Source organism: Meriones unguiculatus, chromosome 9 (genome assembly GCF_030254825.1).
Source record: "Meriones unguiculatus strain TT.TT164.6M chromosome 9, Bangor_MerUng_6.1, whole genome shotgun sequence".
NCBI classification, from domain to species: domain Eukaryota; kingdom Metazoa; phylum Chordata; class Mammalia; order Rodentia; family Muridae; genus Meriones; species Meriones unguiculatus.
Genome location: NC_083357.1, coordinates 87,916,516 through 87,934,274, shown reverse-complemented (window position 1 = coordinate 87,934,274; position 17,759 = coordinate 87,916,516). Strand labels below are relative to the sequence as shown.

Sequence of the window (17,759 nt, the reverse complement as noted above, 5' to 3'; positions counted from 1 at the left end):
ACAGTGGGCCCAAGGCACCCATTTGTCTTCTCTTCCCCAGTGCATATCACCATGTCCTGTCTTTTTCCACGTAGGGGTTTCAAATCAGGTTCATATTCTAAAATGGTATGTTCTTAATTCTCTTCCCCTAATTTCTATGCGTCTGCTTATCATCATGTATTATATGTAGACACATATGTGGAGGTGTTTTCCTTGTAAATAACACATTATTACCTCTACACTCTGCATTGTATAATTGAATGGCAAGGTATGCTTATTTTTAAAAAAATATATAAAAATTGCTCACTTAAGGATACAGTCTTTTGTATTAAGACAACATATACCTTTTTCATGTATGTAAAGTATTTTTCTAAAGTATAAATTTTCACTTTTTCATTATAGTTTCAATTTTCTGGTCATAAACCATCTTTCATCCTTCACATCCCCAATCACTAGGACTACAGATACTTCATATCGCTATTACATATAACATTTAACAAGTACATGCTGATAAAAAGGTAAAGATGCCAATCTTTACTGTAAATCTGATTTATAGGCAAAACAAGTAAGGAAAAAGAAATATTTTTTTCAGTATACATAGCCAGAACCACTGAGTTTTTAGGAAGATGAACATCTCATCAACATGAGTGATTAACTATGAGTTGTATAAGGACTGAAAAAAGAAAAAAATGAAAAAAAAAACTGACATGCTAATCAAGAAATTTTGACAGTGTTTTTACTTTAAAGGAAAATCAGGTAACTCCCTTGAGAGGCAAAGTAAAGAAGGAAAAAATCAGCACTGTTAGAAAAATTGTCAGTTCCAGTGGGAGAAATCTGAAAGGATTTTATTGCCTGTCTTCAAATCCAAGGGTCATGCTTTTAAATGGTGTGCCCTAGGGAACAAGTGAACAAAGTGTCCTGATGAGGATTTATCTGTTGGGTCTAGAGAGGTCAAAACTATCTTGATTTTTTTGAGGACAAACTTGAAATGCTGGTGAGACTTATAGCCAAATAATGAAACAAATTATAGGTCTTCAAGATCAAGACAAGGAAAAAAAGATAAGTGGCAATGGATGTGAGCACTAAATAAAGTGTAGCTGATATAAAATAAATAAAGCCAGACTTCACATACGGATTGCTACATTATTTTCTCATTGACACATTTCAAAGTCTCTCTGTTGTGTTTATTTTTGATGAAATAAAGGGAAGAGATACATAATCTGGTGGTGTAGAAATAACTCCTAATATTGGTAACATTGTTTCTGAATGTCTTAGAAGCTTAATGTGAAGTCTGAATGGCTATATAGAAAAATATATAGAAAACTTTTCATGAAAAATTTCCCTACATATTATAAACGATTTTGTCAATCTGAACGATACTATTTATTAATTTTATAATCTGTTTGTTTGTATCACTTTTCGTGTAATCAGGGAACATTTCCATACTTTATGTGATTTACATTTTCATATTTGCACTCTTATTTATTAGGTTTTAGGGTCATTATCTTCATTTCTTCATTGCATGTAATAGATTAATTTTTTTTGGCAGAATAAAGTACTGCAAATGTAAATATAGACGCATAGACATTGTGATTACCTACTGAGTTTTCAAACTTATGGAAAAATGATATGTGTTTTATCACAGTTTTGGTGTGTGACAAAATTTTGCTTGGGAAATAAAAGGTAACATCTATTCATCCCAGATAAGGATCTCACAATAAACCAAAATATGGGTACCTCCAAGGTCCAGCTTGGTAAAGCAATCAGTTTTAATTGCCTTCCTTACACGTGTGTGGGTGATTATCATTACTTACAACTACATTAAGCATTACATACAGGGGCAGAAATGACTCAAAGTAAGTTTTATCACCAAAGCCTACTCCAGCATGGGTGACAGATTACAAAAGCCAAAAACCTGGAGCACACTACACAGCCTTCATAAAGCTACTTGGTTTGGAGAGTATAGTTTTCAGGTGATTCTGGTTTAAACCTCTCCCAGGCAATTCAACTAGTTTCTGCATCTTTCAAGCAACCGGTGTGGTCTCAGAGTTGTCTTTGTAGCTTTCGATCTTCTGAGAATCTTCTTTGAGGCTAAATTCTTCTCCTCTGAGAAAGATTCATCTTATATTGCTTATCCTGGCAGAGAGGGGCCTGGAGAATATGGTCGGTTTCAAGGACTTCCTGAAGTTATGTTGAGTGTTTTCTTCCTATTTAAGGAGATGTTTTAATCTCAGAGTACTAATTATATGGAAATACAAGTCCATGATTCATGTACTTGATCAGGAACTTATATGTTAGACCTTTCTCCTTGGTTTGTGTACCATTACCTACTCCTTATGTCTTCATTGAACCTTTGTTCTATGCTTGCACATCTCTGGTATGTCTCTATTTATGAAAATTGTCATGTGCCTTTAAGAATAAAACTCAGAATAAATTAAGAAATCACCATAAATGGGCCACAAATGTATCTCTTCATGTTAAGTAAATCTCTTCCCATAGAATTCAGACAACGTGAATTCAATTGCAAGAGAATACAAAAAGGTGGAAGGTGGGAATCATTTCCACAAAACTGTCCTTTTATTCACACATGTATATCATCATAGCATATAAACACATGGGCATGAGCACACACATACACTTACATATACAACCATACACACAGTTAATGTAATTTAATTTTAAAAGAGATTACCTTATAAAATTCATATTTTCAATAAGTTTAGTTTTAAAAGTCCCTAAATCTAAGCATTGTAATTGTTTGAGTGAGAATATTCAACATAGGCATCTGGAAGAGACATAATTCAGTCAAGAGTAAAGGTTGCTTTTTTCTCTGCTACAGTCATCTTGCAACAATTGTTATTATTGTTACTTATGGCTGTCCACATGTACATGCCTCCTGCATGTTGGTGTTTGTCAGCCATAGGTTTAATTGAATATAAATTTAAAAATAATATACATGTGTAATGCTAAAATATATCTGTATACCTACATCTACATAGAACAAAAACTGAGAAAATGTCCTGGACACTTTTGTGATTTCAAAGTTCCTAACTGGAATAAATAATGGAACACAGACATTGAATATAGAATTGAACTATAAGATTTTTCTGTCACCAGATTCTGGCATAGATTATTAAATATTCTTTTACTGAACAAGAGGAGATGGGTAGAAAAAGCATTCTTAAGAACCATGAGATGAGTATGCCTTGAAAAACTAAGCTAGTTTCACATAGATTTGAAAGAATAGAAGATGATATGACTCAGATTAAATTGCATATTTGATCCAGTTTGTTAAGAACAACCTACTTTGGAAACAGCCTGGGTTATTTGGTAGTTCACAGAGAATTCTTTTGACCAACAATTCAATGAGATGTAAGCAAGTCCCAGAACTGAAAGGTACATTTGGTGACAAGAGACGGTCAGTTGAGACTATCTTCTCCATTAATTGGAGTTTCCCTTCCTCATTTTTCTCTTTCTTCCTACACCTTTCCACCTGATCCCCCACCCCATCCAAGTCTTATTACTGAATATAATACCTCCAATTCATGGAACATGGAAAAGTCATGTTCCTACCTAGAGCCTTTACTCCTACCTGATAGTGTTCTTGTTACTGGAAAGTACTCTGGGTGGTACTAGAGGAGAAATGAGAACACCAACCCATACACAAACCCTTTGATCTACAGTGGTGTCCCACCTTCCAGATATGCCAGTTCGATGGTGACACAAAACTTATTACAATAACCAACCAATATTTGATTTGATACAAGGCCCACTCCATAAAATAGAACTCACACACAATAGAGCTTGGATAACCAACAACCTGAGACTAGATAGCCCAGGGACATATGGGAAAACCAATAATTTCTCTACTAAAGGAACGTAGCAATAAAATCACTCCTAATGACATTCTGCTGCACTCACAGTTTAGTGCCGTGCTCACTCATCATGAGAGAAACATCCTCATGAGGTAGATGGAAACAAATACAGAGACATATAGCAGACAATATGCAGAATGACAGGATTTGGAACATTCAACCCTAAATAGAATGTCTCCATTTATTCTCTGCCTGTAGGTCTCAGGGAAGCCTATAGAATATGAAACAGAAAGAGTGTAACAGCCAGAGGGAATGGAGGACAGACAAAAAACAAGGCCTTTTAAATCAACAGGTTTAATGAACATATGAACACATACATATTGAGCAGCATGTACAGGGCCTGCACGGGTGTGCGCATGATTAGGTCTAAAAGGACAAGTGGACACATACCTCCATCTACAACCCAGAAGCTATCTCCAATTGATACCCAATTGTTAATAAAATTTTATTTTTCTACCCCCCAAAAAATAAATGAATCCTATTAATGAAGACTGAATTGATTAATTATCAAAGAAATCTATAGCAACTGAAATTAATCAAAATTAAATTGGATTTGCTGTTTAAAAATTAACTGAAAGAATGTGAATATTGTCAAAGTGAGCATGACATTTCAAAATATCGAAGGGAAAATGCTACTGTGGGAAAAATCGTGTCTTGATGGATCCATCAAAAAATACAGCAATGAAAGAAAATAAGCAGTGATTTTGAAAAATTATGGTATGATAGCTAGAAACTGAGAAACTTGGAAAATAACATGAGTCTTTCATGACCTCATCTTTGACTACATCATCAATATCAATGCCTGCTATTGTTCTTGGTATCTGACATGACAGCAATGGCCAAGTGCTTGCATTTTGCTGAAGGGCACTTTGTATATCTCTGTGCGTTTTCTTTTTCATTTTGTTTCTTTCTGTAATTCTTTGCCTAGGACAGATATCTGCAGATAAGCATAAACATAATGTCACAAAGAAAACAATATTGTATATATGTGTCATGTTTTCTACATATGTGCAGAATTAGCTCTCCAAGTCATCATTTGCTACTGTGGTCAATCTTTTCTGTAGAAATTATATGGCATTTTTTTTCCTACTTACTCTGTACCTAACCTAGTGTCTATATGAAAGGGGGCATTCCCTAGTAATTTGATCATGAATTAAATATATGCCTTGTAAAATAACACTTTTTAATGGTTTTCAAAAGTTTAAGAAGCATGAATGTCTATTGAAGTGATATAGAGCTATGAAATTACAGAAACAGGAACCCAAATATTTCTTTAAGTCTGTTCCACACCTAAGGCCACTATGAACCTCATATTACACTCAAGTAAAGTAATGCTATGTGTACAATAATGAGCAAATTAGATGAAAATATATTTTTCATTATTCTGCTAATTTACATTTTCTACAGATAATACCCAAATTAATAAAGATAGTTTCACACATTCCTGCTTCAGATATTTTATTGCATTGATGGCTCCTTCTAAATATACAAAATATCATGACATCTGTGATGGTACATTTACTCACATGACTTTTTCAACTGCCATTTTCACATACCAATTTATATTTACTGTCTATGTTCTTAAGAATGGTTTACTGAAAGTGATGAAGGATAAAGCAGTGGGTACCAGCTACTGTAGTCTTGAAAACATGGAGATGTTCTTTATGCTACTGCACGATATTTTGTCAAATTGTCATCAGCTTGGTGGTTTGGACAAGCTCCGCAGAAGCTGACACTGACCTGTTTGATGAGTGTACACTGTATTCTTCCTTTTTATTACCTGAAGACTTATACATGTGTGCTGTGTTTGCATCCTTTCCTACTCATCTCTTCCTCCAACTCGTCCCATGTCCCCATTCCCATCTTGTTAAATTCATGACCTTTCCTATATTTCTTTACTTAGACACACACACACAGGACCTACAGCATCCAGTTATCGTTTTTCCTATTTGAATATGTTTAAAGTTGATGGTTGGTGTTCTGGGGCCTTGTCCATGGGGAGAAAGTTCTGGTTCTGCCTCCCTTGACTCCTCATAGAGGGGTGAAATATTTCTCCATCTATGCCGTCATGTTGATTGATGTGGTCTTTCTAGGTCTTCTTTCATCAAATATGCTCTCTCAACCAAGCATATGTAAGACAGACTTTTTAAAATATTTAAATTGTATGCATTTCAATTCAGTATATTTTTAATTTTTTTCTCTAGGATGATAATTTAATTTGATTTTTTATTTTTTTTTAATTTTTATTAATTGCACTTTATTCACTTTGTATCCCCCCAAGCCCCTCCCTCCTCCCTTCCTGATCCCACCCTTCCTCTCTCTTCCTCACACATGCCCCTCCCCAAGTCCACTGATAGGGGAGGTTCTCTTCTCCTTCCTTCTGATCTTAGTCTATGAGATCACATCAGGAGTGGCTGCATTGTCATCTTCTATGGCCTGGTAAGGGAGGTGATCAAAGAGCAGGCCAATCAGATTATGTCAGAGGCAGTCCCTCTTGCCATTACTATTTAATCCACTTGGACACTGAACTGCCATGTGCTACATCTGTGCAGGGGTTCTAGGTTATCTCCATGAATAGTCCTTGGTTGGAGTATGAGTCTCTGGGAAGTTCCCTGTGTTCAAATTTTCTGGTTCTATTACTCTCCTTGTGGGGTTCCCGTCCTCTCCAGCTCTTACTATTTCCCACTTCTTACATAAGATTCCATGCACTCTACCCAACAGTTGGCCATAAGTCTCAGCGTCTGCTTTGATAGTCTGCAGGGCAGAGCCTTTCAGAGGCCCTCTGTGGCAGGTTACTAGGTTGTTTCCAGTTTTCTTCTTCTTCTGATGTCCGTCCTCTTTGTCTTTCAGGATGGGGATTGAGCGTTTTAGTCATGGTCCTCTCTCTTGATTAGTTTCTTTAGATGTACAAATTTTAGTAGGTTTATCCAATGTTGTATGTCTATATGAGTGAGTATAAACCATGTGTGTCTTTCTGTTAATTTGCTTTTTAAATGCTTATTTTTTTAATTTTGATTCATGTATATGTCTGGTGTGTGTGTTTGTGTCTGTGTCTGCGTGTGTGTGTTTGAATGTCTGCATATGTGTGTGTGTAACTTTGAATGCTGTTGGATACTTGAAAGAAGCATCTTAACTTTGAAAAATGGTGATAAGAACAATTGTGAGATGCCTAAAGTAAATTCTGGGCACTGGACTTGGGTCGTCAGCAAAAATAGAAAAGTTCTTAAGTACCAAATCATTCCAAAAGCCCTTAAAATTGCTTGTTTCTTCTTTGTTTTGTTTTTGTTGTTGTTGTTGTTGTTGTTAATTTTGAAGGTAATATTTTTATCCTAACTGGTTTTGAACTATTAAGTAGGCAAAAGTGGCCTCTAATTCAAAGATGTCTGTCTGTGTCTGCCTCCTGAGGGTTGACAATTCATCTTTACACTTACTTCTGTAATTATATTTGGCAACAGTCTCAAATATAGTTAAAAAAATAAATGTGTTGAAATATCCAATCAGTTACAAACAATAAATTAAATCTCACTTGACTCTGGGTCATAGGCATGTTAATATACATCATGATTATATATTTCACTTATGTATTTTCTAGGACAAATACATTGAAATTAAGTCTAAATCTTCTTACATACAAACTTTATGCAAAGACATCTCATAATTATGTAATTTGCAAGACATGGTATTCTAGAATATAATGCTTTGCCAGTTAGTAATGATTAATTTGAAATGCTGAAAACAATCCATTCTCCTTTAAGGAAAAACGTTTCTTTCATTTGTAATCAATTTCATTTAAAAGAGTGTAACCCACACAATATTGTTTTACAAGGAATCAGAACTTTTCAACATGTGCAACTATACACTTTATATTAACTATAACTGTACAGATTTATAAATAAGAAACAATACAAGAAAAGTGATGTGGGAGATTAAAGAGAATTAACAAGCAAGACCTATTTCCATTGCACAAAAAAGGAAAGCTAGGAAACTAATCGACTCTTTCACTGTTGAATAGAAAGCGTGTCACATTTTCTAAAGCTCTCTGGTACATTTGGTACAGTAATCTCCATCGAGGGGCAAATTGGCTTTCCTTTTACAGACCATTACCTACCGAAATTCAACCAATGGGCCTTCAGAGAAAATACTTGTAAAGTCGTGTCTGAATCCTGGCTGTGATTTGTGTTAAGACTGTAAAAATGCTGGGGAAAAAGTTACTAAATACATGGTACTCTTGTATCTATGATTCATTTTTATTTAGAGTGGTAATTTAAAAAAAATCATCAATAACTGAAATTACTTTTCAAAATCTTTACCTGCAACTGAAATAATATAAAATGCATTGTTTTGCACAGAAATAATTTTTAAGCAAATATTGACTTTTGGAGATTAATTAAAAATAGAATCTTTCAATTGTGATGCATTGTACATCAAAACATAGGTTAGATTCTGGAGAGGTGATTCAGTGATTAAGAGTACTTGCTGCTCTTAAAAAGTACCTAACTTCTGGTGACAATATATAAGTCAGATGGCCCATAACTTCCAGTTAAATCCAGCTCAGGTGGATTTCACACCTTCCTCACCTTCCCCTAGCCTCTAAGGTTCCTTCTCTCCTGTGCATACCCCTTCCAACATAAACATAGAAAAAATTAAAAAGCATGTTATTTGGCTATGTTATAATCTAATAATATATGCATATTCAATTATATATGCTAAGGAAATGAAGTATTATTACAGTAGAACTTATAGGGCCAAGGAGGTGTCTCACTTGGTAAAAAGCTTCCAATGCACACAGTCCAACTTTGAGATCTAACCCTAGAGGCCGTGTAAAAATATTAAAGCCAAGCATGGTACTGTATGCTAGTTACTGAAACACTGTAAAATTCCTGGGTTTCAGAAGCCAGCCATCCTCACCTGATGGTTATTGTGAGGTCTTGTCTAAAAAGGACCAAAAAGGACGACCAAGACAGCAACCAAAACAACACTAATGGCTCCTGAGGAACAATACTTAAGGTTGTCTCCATACAGAAGTGCACAAATGTGCTTCGACCAGAACCACAAACAGGCATCTTGACACACACATTGACATGCATACCTGTAAAATATTTATTTCCAAAGTTTGATATTTATACATTGCACAAATCTATTAAATTATCACAGTGTACTCCGTAAGTATAGGATGTACAAATAGTAAAATTAAATATATAAGGAAAGTATCATTTATATAAAAAACTCCTGAATTTTCAACTCTAACTGTGCTCTTACCATTTGGTCCAAGCTCATAAAAAAGACTGGTATTAGCAGTAGCCTTAATCCCCTCAGTATCCTCCCATTCAAATATCCAGGGTAAGTCAGTTTTTCAATTCTTCCATCATCTGTTTGTGAAAGCTGAAAACACTCCTGATCCTTTACCATAATGTTCAAATGAAAATATATTTGTTCTCTAGTAGCAAAACCTCCTGTTACTTGAACAAGTCATAATTATTTGTGTATATCTTTAATTCTATACACTTTCCATACTAAGTATTTTCATCTGTAAGTTTTAATTAAAACTAATTTTTTACTATGGCCAGGGAAACAGGTAAGCTAACTGTAGATCTTTACTGTTCTCTTGCTCCTTCCTCTCCTCCAATTCCTATCTCCCAATCTCACCCCCAGGTCTATATCAAAAATCTTTGGCCTCTTCTTCCTCTCTGCTGCACCTTCAGTGGCTGACACAGATGTCACCTTGCACCCTCCCCACACCCACTCATCACTGTAACAGGCCCAACTTCAGCAGGGGATCCCTGAGAAGCCACCAGCCAAGTCAGCCAGAAAAGCAAGTAGGCCAGCCCAGCCAACCAGTTAGGCAAGCTTCAGATCTACATTTCCCCATCTCTCCCCAAAATTAGAGTTCCCAATCTCACCTGCAGCTCTGTAGCAAACTACCTCTTGTGGCTTTTCCTCGCCTTTTACTTCAATTCCCAGGGGAATAAAAAGGTCCTGATGGAAGACCTTGCTTTCCTCCCTCCTCTGTATCTCCTCAGCACTCCCATTTTATGCTTCTACTTTCAATCATTCCCTTTCTCCCCAGTCCGTCCCCATTTCTAACTGTCAGCTCCCAACACTTATAAACACATTTTACCCTGAAACTTTGGTGGCAACACCTAGAAGGACCTGAGAATAATTCCATTCCAGTCAGCACACAGGCATGACACCCTTGTAAGAACCAGAAACAACAGAGTTCAAGGAAATAAACAACCACTCAATAAGACAAGAGCAGATATCAACGCCTACAACTGCATTCTTCTCAAGCCCAGATGCCTAAACACCAGCATAAAAACAATCAATAGTCAGGACAATGTGTGCCCCTAGAGGTCAGCAACCATATTATAGTAGTGCCTGAGTATTGCTACTTAACAGAAGTAGAAAATAAGACTTTAAAATAGCCTATATGAATAAGACAGTGGTCCTTAACGAAGAATAGAATAAACCCATTAAGAAAATATATGAAAGAGCAAACAAACAAACAGTGCAGGTAAATGCATAAGAACAGTTCAGGAACTGAAAGTAGAAAAATAATCAACCGAGAAAATCTAAATTGAGGGAAACCTGTAAATAAAATTTTAGGAACTTGAACAGGAAAGTAATCTCCCCATCAAAAGAGATGTAAAAGAGACTCTCAGACACTGAAGACACAATTAAAAAATAATACATTAAACAAAAAAATTAAATTAAATTAAAAACAAAGCTGACAAAAGACATATACACACACAGAAAACAAGACAAAACAACAAACAAATGAAAATACCAAATCTAAGAACAAGATTAGAGGAAGGAGAAAAAAACCAAAGTCAAAAATACAGAAAATAGTGCTCACTTCGGCAGAACATATACTAAAATTGGGATGATACAGAGAAGATTAGCATGGCCCCTGTAAAAGGATGACATGCAAATTCATGTAGCATTCCGTATTTTTTCTAAAATATATTCAGGTATACAATAAGGACGTTTGTTCAACCATGTTCATAGCAACTTCATTCATAATAGGCAGAATCTGGAAACAACCCAGATGTTCCTTAGCTGAGGAATGGATACAGAAATTGTGGTACATTTACTCAATGGAACACTACTCAGCAATAATAATAAATAAATAAATAAATAAATAAATAAATAAATAAATAAAAACAATGAAATCCTGAAATTTGCAGGCAGTGAGAACTAGAAAAAAATCCTCCTCAGTGAGAAATCCCAGAAGCAGAAAGACACACATGGTGTACACTCATATATAAGTGGATATTAGATATATACTATACGATAAACATACTAAAATCTGTACAATTAAAGAAGCTAAGCAAAGAGGATCCTGGATAAGATGATCAATCTTCACTCAGAAAGATAAATGAGACAGACATCTGAAAAGGGAGAAAACAGGGAACAGGACAGGAGCCTACCACAGAGAGCTTGTGAAAGACTCTACCCAGCAGGGTACCAAAGCAACTGCTGAGGCTCATAGCCAAAATTTGGGCAGGGAATCTTATGAAAGAAAGGGGAGATAGAAAGAGCTGGAGGGCACAGAAGCTCCACAAGGAGAGCAACAAATCCAAACATTCTGGACCCAGGGGTCTTTTCTGAGATTGATACTCCAGCCAAGGACCATGCATAGAGATAACCTAGAACCCCAGTACAGATATAGCCCATGGCAACTCAGTGTCCAAGTGGGTTCCCTAGTAATGGAAACAGACTGTCTCTGACAGGAACTCAGTGGCTGAATTTTTGATCATCTCTTCCTGAGGGAGATCAGCCTTACCAGGCTACAGAGGAAGACAATGCAGCCAGGCCTGATGAGACCTGATAAGCTAGGGTCAGAGGGAAGGGGAGGAGGACCTCCACTATCAGTGGAGAGGGAAATGGGAGGAGATGAGGGAGGGAAGGTGAGTTTGGGAGGGGAAAAGGGAGGAGGCTACAGCTGGGATACAAAGTGAATAAACTGTAATTAATAAATAAATTAATTAAAAATAAAGTAAATGAACAAAATAATAATAATAAATAAACATTACATAAAAATACAGAAAATATTTTCAAAATCATAGAAGAAATCATTACTACATTCAGTGTTAAGCAGCATGCCCAGGAGTATATGACCAACACAAAATGAAATCAGTGGAATCTTTGAAGGTTCTTCATCTCATAGATACATGTCACATTTTTTTTAATTTTTATTTTTTTATATTAATCACAGGTTATTTACTTTGTATCCCAGCTGTATCCCCCTCCCTCATTCCCTCCCAATTCCACCCTTCCTCCCTCATCTTCTCCCATGCCCCTCTCTAAGTCCACTGCTAGCGGAGGCCCTCCTCCCCTTCCATCTGACCTTAGCGTATCAGGTCTCATCAGGACTGGCTGCAATATCCTCCTCTGTGGCTTAGCAAGGTTCCTCTCATGTCACATTGTTGTCTTATTATTTTTAAACTGTATCTCAATTTTTAAATTTTAATACATATATAGAGAAAAATGCATGTGTTTGTGTGTGTGTGTGTGTGTGTGTGTGTGTGTGTGTGTGTGTATGTAGTATATAGTATGGCTTCTAGTTTTGTGTTTTTATGTGATTCCTGATCAAGTGAATGAATGAGTCTCTGCATCTAAATCTGTTTTTGTGCCTCTTCTTAGACTATTTTTCTTTTGTTTTTGTTCTTTGTTGTTGTTTGTTTGCTTTGTCCTATTCCAATGCATTAGATTTGTTTGTCTTATTTTATTTCATTAATATCCCTTAGAAGCCTGTTTATTTTCTTTTTTCCAAATGCATCACTATTTATACTAAACTACATGCAGTAAGAACAGTTACGGAACAATCAGGAAAGCCCTATGTAAAAGTTACATTCAAAATGTTTAGCTCATTTGTATTTGGTACTCTTGAAGAGAATACTATTTATCCTACATAGGTGAGTGTAAAATTTTGTACCTAAATAATTCTCTGTCACATAGTGAGCAACAGAGAGAGGTTGTATCCAGATGAGAAAGTTGCTGGAAAAGAACTGTGAGGAGTAGAGTGAGTGGAAAATGTACTCACTCTAGGAAAAAAGCTGTTTTCAATAAAAGGAAAAATAAATAAATTCACAAGCCGTCAAGAGCAATATTTTTAACACTGTTCATGAAAATGCAATACTATATAAACAATTCTACATCTACACTTCAGAAACTATTGCACAATAAATAACTTCTTCATAAGGTTAAAAATTTTATTTAAAAATTACCTTGCAATGTTCCCAGTAAATTGTCCCTATTTTTATTGTTATTATTTTTATGTGTTTTTTCTTCAATCACCTTTTGTTTTTAACATTTCCTTTATTTCTTCCCTTGTCCTTTAACACACCAGTATTTTCCTTAAGTTTTTCATGTAGCTATGTTTTTTTGTTTGTGTTATTTTTTTTAAATTTTTGTTATTAATTACAATTTATTCACTTTGTAGTCCAGCTGTACCCCCCCCTTGACTGCTCCCAAACCCATCCTCCTTCCCTCATCTCCTCCCATGCTCCTCTCTAAGTCCACTGATAGGGAAGGTCCTCCTCTCCTTCGATCTGACCCTAACCTATCAGGTCATCAGGACTGTCTGCATTGTCTTCTTCTGTGGCCTGGCAAGGCTGCTCCCCCATGAGGGGAAGGTGACCAAATTGCCAGCCATTGAAAGGTATCCATGTTCTTAACACTGACTGAAATAAAATAATTAGAACTTCCAGCGGCCAACCCAAGCTGGCCATTTATTTTTTAGCTTAAGTCTTTTGGGATCAGTAGATCTAAGTCAAAATTCTCTTGTCTGGCCCACATACTAATCACACTATTTATTTAACCACACAGTTCAGTGTCCTTCATAGCTGGCTTCAGGGTCAGGGATATTTTTGAATATAAATATTTATTTAAATGGCTTTGTCTCTTTCTTTTGCATAAAAGGCAAAAGAAATGTTTGGTGTCATAAATTCTAAGTACACAAATATTGGCTAGGTACAGGGCACCCATATATTTTGAAGTAACTGATTGATATTCATGTAGTGAGAACTTGTTAAATATTTATATAATAATAGGTATAATAGGGTATGGAAGAAAAATCTTAGTCTTTACTAAAATATATTTAAAGTCAGTTTAGTATAACAAATAAGTACCTAACTACATGTGTTACAAAGGAGAAATAGTTACCTTGAAACTATTTTAAGTAAATTTTCTACTTCTAGTTATAGTTCACTATTTTAATATATATCGTAATTCTACTCAAGTTAATTATTATTATGTTTGCTAGAAGATAGTCTTATTAGTATTTAGGTATAGTTTAAAATTTGAAAAAGAAACACATCGCTCTAAGCAAAGCAGTTTAGATGCACATAGGAACTCAGAAAGACTGTGGCAGCATGCACAGGACCTGCACAAAATGCTCCACACCCGCCTGTTCTTTGTCCTTCTTGGTCCTTAATCAATTGCTTTTCCAAAGACACATGGCTACTTTAAGTAGCATATAGGGAAACTATGTATGTCCTAGTTTTATTTAGCAAAGCTGATATTTTATTATTTCTAAGCTATATAGGTAGTTAGTTCTAGCTAGCATATGTGTTCATAGTGTCTATGTATATACATTTATATTTATCTACTGTTTTCGGTCAAAATATAATTTATTGATTATATGATTATACAAAAAGGCATAAAGCTAATCAAAAAGTATAGCAGAATGAAATCCAAATGTTCATACAATAGAAATTTTAATAAATAAAATGATTTAGCTAATACAAAATTAAACACAGTGAGAGTAAAGTGAATCAATAAATCTTTAGAGAGATGAAATTTTAAAATAGGAAATTTGGAAGAAAGAATAAGAATCGAAGAAAAATAGTTTTGTTGGATGTGATACAAAAGTTTGAAACTAATGTTAGAAAGTCTTATTAGGACAGGATTGTTTCAGAGTAGATGAAGGAAATGGGATTTTAGTGTGATGGTGTGTGTGTGTGTCTTCAGCAGATCCATATGTTGATATTAGAAAAACCTCCTGAAAAAAGTGTAGTTGTGCACTTTATTGAAACTTCTGTTAAATAAGGCAAAAAAAAAATCAGAAAAAAAAAAAAAACTTTTCTAAATAGAAGCCTTTATACAACCTCTTTGGTCAAGGCTCGGGACGATGCAGATGAGGAGAGATTGTAAGAGAAGACAGATAACACTAAGTAAACAGCATCTTCCAGATAGAGCAGGAGTGATCACATGAGCACCCTGGAACCGTGGGAGTGCGCACATAGCCTGCACGGTCAGATGGGATCTCAGCATTGATGTGGGGAAGTGGACCTGAGCTCCCATTCCTAACCATGAAAACTATCTACATGACAATAGCTCTTGTGAAGGAAAAATTAGTCTTTTCCAGTGGAGCCTCATTAGGTATATAAACCACATTTAAGAATAGGCCCCGTGACAAGCAACACACTTTTATAAAATAAACTCAATGGTATTTTTGGAGAGAAAAAAGATGGGGAAATGATAAAGAGAAGAATAAATTAATGGAGAATAATGAGTTTTGGAATCTGAAGGACTGATGGTGTCTTTAGCTAGGTTCACACAAGCAACTGAAAAATATTCTTAAACGGTTTAGATCTGAACACTTCTAAGTCACTGCAGCAGACTGAAATGAAGCTCCTATGTTTCCTTCAGCACTGATTCAATAGAACATTTTGCATAGACAGCATAGGTCCAAATGGTATAGATGTTTTCTAAGTCATTCTGGTTGCTGATTGTCAAGCACAAGAGTGTAAGAGGTAATATACATTAGATACTATGGAAGTAAGAACAAGCACACAGTGCATTTTAAAGATAGGGTTGTGGAAGAAATTTAGATATTTCTGAAGTTAATGTGACAAGAAACAGAAGAGGAGACTTTAAAAGGAAATGAGAATAAACTCTCTGTGGAACAGAATGTGAAAATGATGGCTCAGAGAAAAGAATGGAAGGGTCTAATAGATCAAGTTAACTGCCCGTGTGCAAGAGGATAAGCCCAGAGTCTTGTAGAATTTAGTGATGGATTCAATACATTTTAAAGAGCTAATAGAAAGCTGCACATAATTGTAGAAAAAGCAAGAAATGGATCTCAGTAATAACCTTACCTTTGTTTTATTTGTATCATTTTCAAAGTAGGAAACATTGTAGGAACACAGTGTAGGAAACAAAATCATTGTCTTTTATTCCATTTATTTATTATTTACTACAATTTATTAATTCACTTTGTATCACTTCTGCAGCACCCTCCCTCATCGTCCCACCCACCTACCCTTTTCTATTCCTATGTCCCAAGTCCACTGATAGGGGAGGTCCTCCTCCACTTTCGTCTCATCAGGTCTCATCAGGACTGGGTGCAATGTCTTCCTCTGTGGCCTGTCAAGGAAAAGAGGGAAAGAGATCAAAAGCTATGGACTACATCTGAGCAGGGTATCTATGTCCCCTCCATGCGTGGTCCTTGGTAGACTCATCAGTCTCTGCAGGATTTTGGCTCTGTTGGTTTCCTTGTAGAGCTCCTGTTCCCTCCAGGTCTATCTTCCCCTTCTTTCATAAGATTCACTGAAATTTGCCCAAAGTTTGGTTATGAATCTCTACATCTGCTTCGACATCCTGCTGGGTAGAGTATCTAAGACGCCCTCTGTGGTAGTATCTTGTTCTCTTCCTTGTCTTCTCCCACTTCCAATGTCTTTCCCATTTGCCCTTCTGAGTAAGGATTAAGTATCTTCCATAGTATCGTAGTATCCTCCTTGTTGTTTAGCTTCCTTAAGACTATAGATTTTAGTATGTTTATCCTATATTATATGTCTAATATTTACATATAAGTGAGTATATACTCAGTTTGTCTTGTTGCTTCTGGGTTACTTTACTCAGGATGATCTTTTCTAGTTCTATCCATTTGCCTGCAAATTTCATGATTTTCTTGATTTTAATTGCTGAGTTGTATTCTGTTGTGTAAATGTACCACAATTTTGCATCCATTCCTTTGTTGAGGAATATCTAGGTTGTTTCCAGATTCATTATGAATTCCACCTTTATTATGGATAAAGCTGCTATGAACATGATTGAGTAAATGTTCATGTTGTGTACTTGAGCATATTTTGGATATATGCCCAGGAGTGGCATAGCTGGATCTTGAGGAAGCACTATTCCTAATTTTCTGAGAAAGCACCAGATTGATTTCCAAAGTGGTTGTACAAGTTTACTTTCCCACCAGCAATGGAGGAGAGTTCCCCTTTCTCCACATTCTTTCCAGTATGTGTTGTCACTTGAGTGTTTGATATTAGCCATTCTGATGGGTGTAAGGTGAAATTTCAGGGTCGTTTTTATTTGCCTAATGATTAACATTGTTCCCTAATGATTAACATTGTTTTGAATTTCTTTAAGTGTTTCCCTGCCATTCTATATTTCTCTATTAAATATTCTGTTTAGGTCTGTACCCCATTTTTTTTTATTGGATTACATGGTTTGTTGTTTAATTTCTTGAGTTCTTTATATATTCTGGATATTAGCCCTTTGTGAGATACAGGGTTAATGAAGATCCTTTCCCAGTCTGTAGGCTGTCGTTTTGTTCTGACTACAGTGTCCTTTGCTTTATAGAAGCTTTCCAGCTTCATGAGGCCCCATATATTGATTGTTGATCTTAGAGCCTTTGCTGTTATTGTTCTGTTCAGGAAGTTGTCTTCTGTGTCAATGAGTTCAAGGTTCTTCCCCACTTTTTCTTATAACAGGTTTAGTGTGTCTGGTTTAATTTGAGGTCTTTGATACACTTGCACTTTAATTTGTGCAGGGTGTTAACTTCTTTCACAAAAGCTACAAATGACCTAACATACCTTGGTGTGACTCTAACCAAGCAAGTGAAAGACCTGTATGAAAACGAAAACAAAAGTTTCAAGTCTCTGAAGGAAGAAATTT

At 35.7% G+C, this 17,759-nt stretch overlaps 1 non-coding gene across 1 annotated transcript; it reads left to right on the top strand.

Annotated features, from left to right (window-relative positions):
• Window positions 1–10,699: 10,699 nt before the first annotated feature.
• LOC132656754 (U6 spliceosomal RNA) lies at window positions 10,700–10,806 on the top strand. The gene has a single exon (XR_009594447.1). It is a non-coding gene; the product is annotated as a U6 spliceosomal RNA (small nuclear RNA).
• Window positions 10,807–17,759: the final 6,953 nt, after the last annotated feature.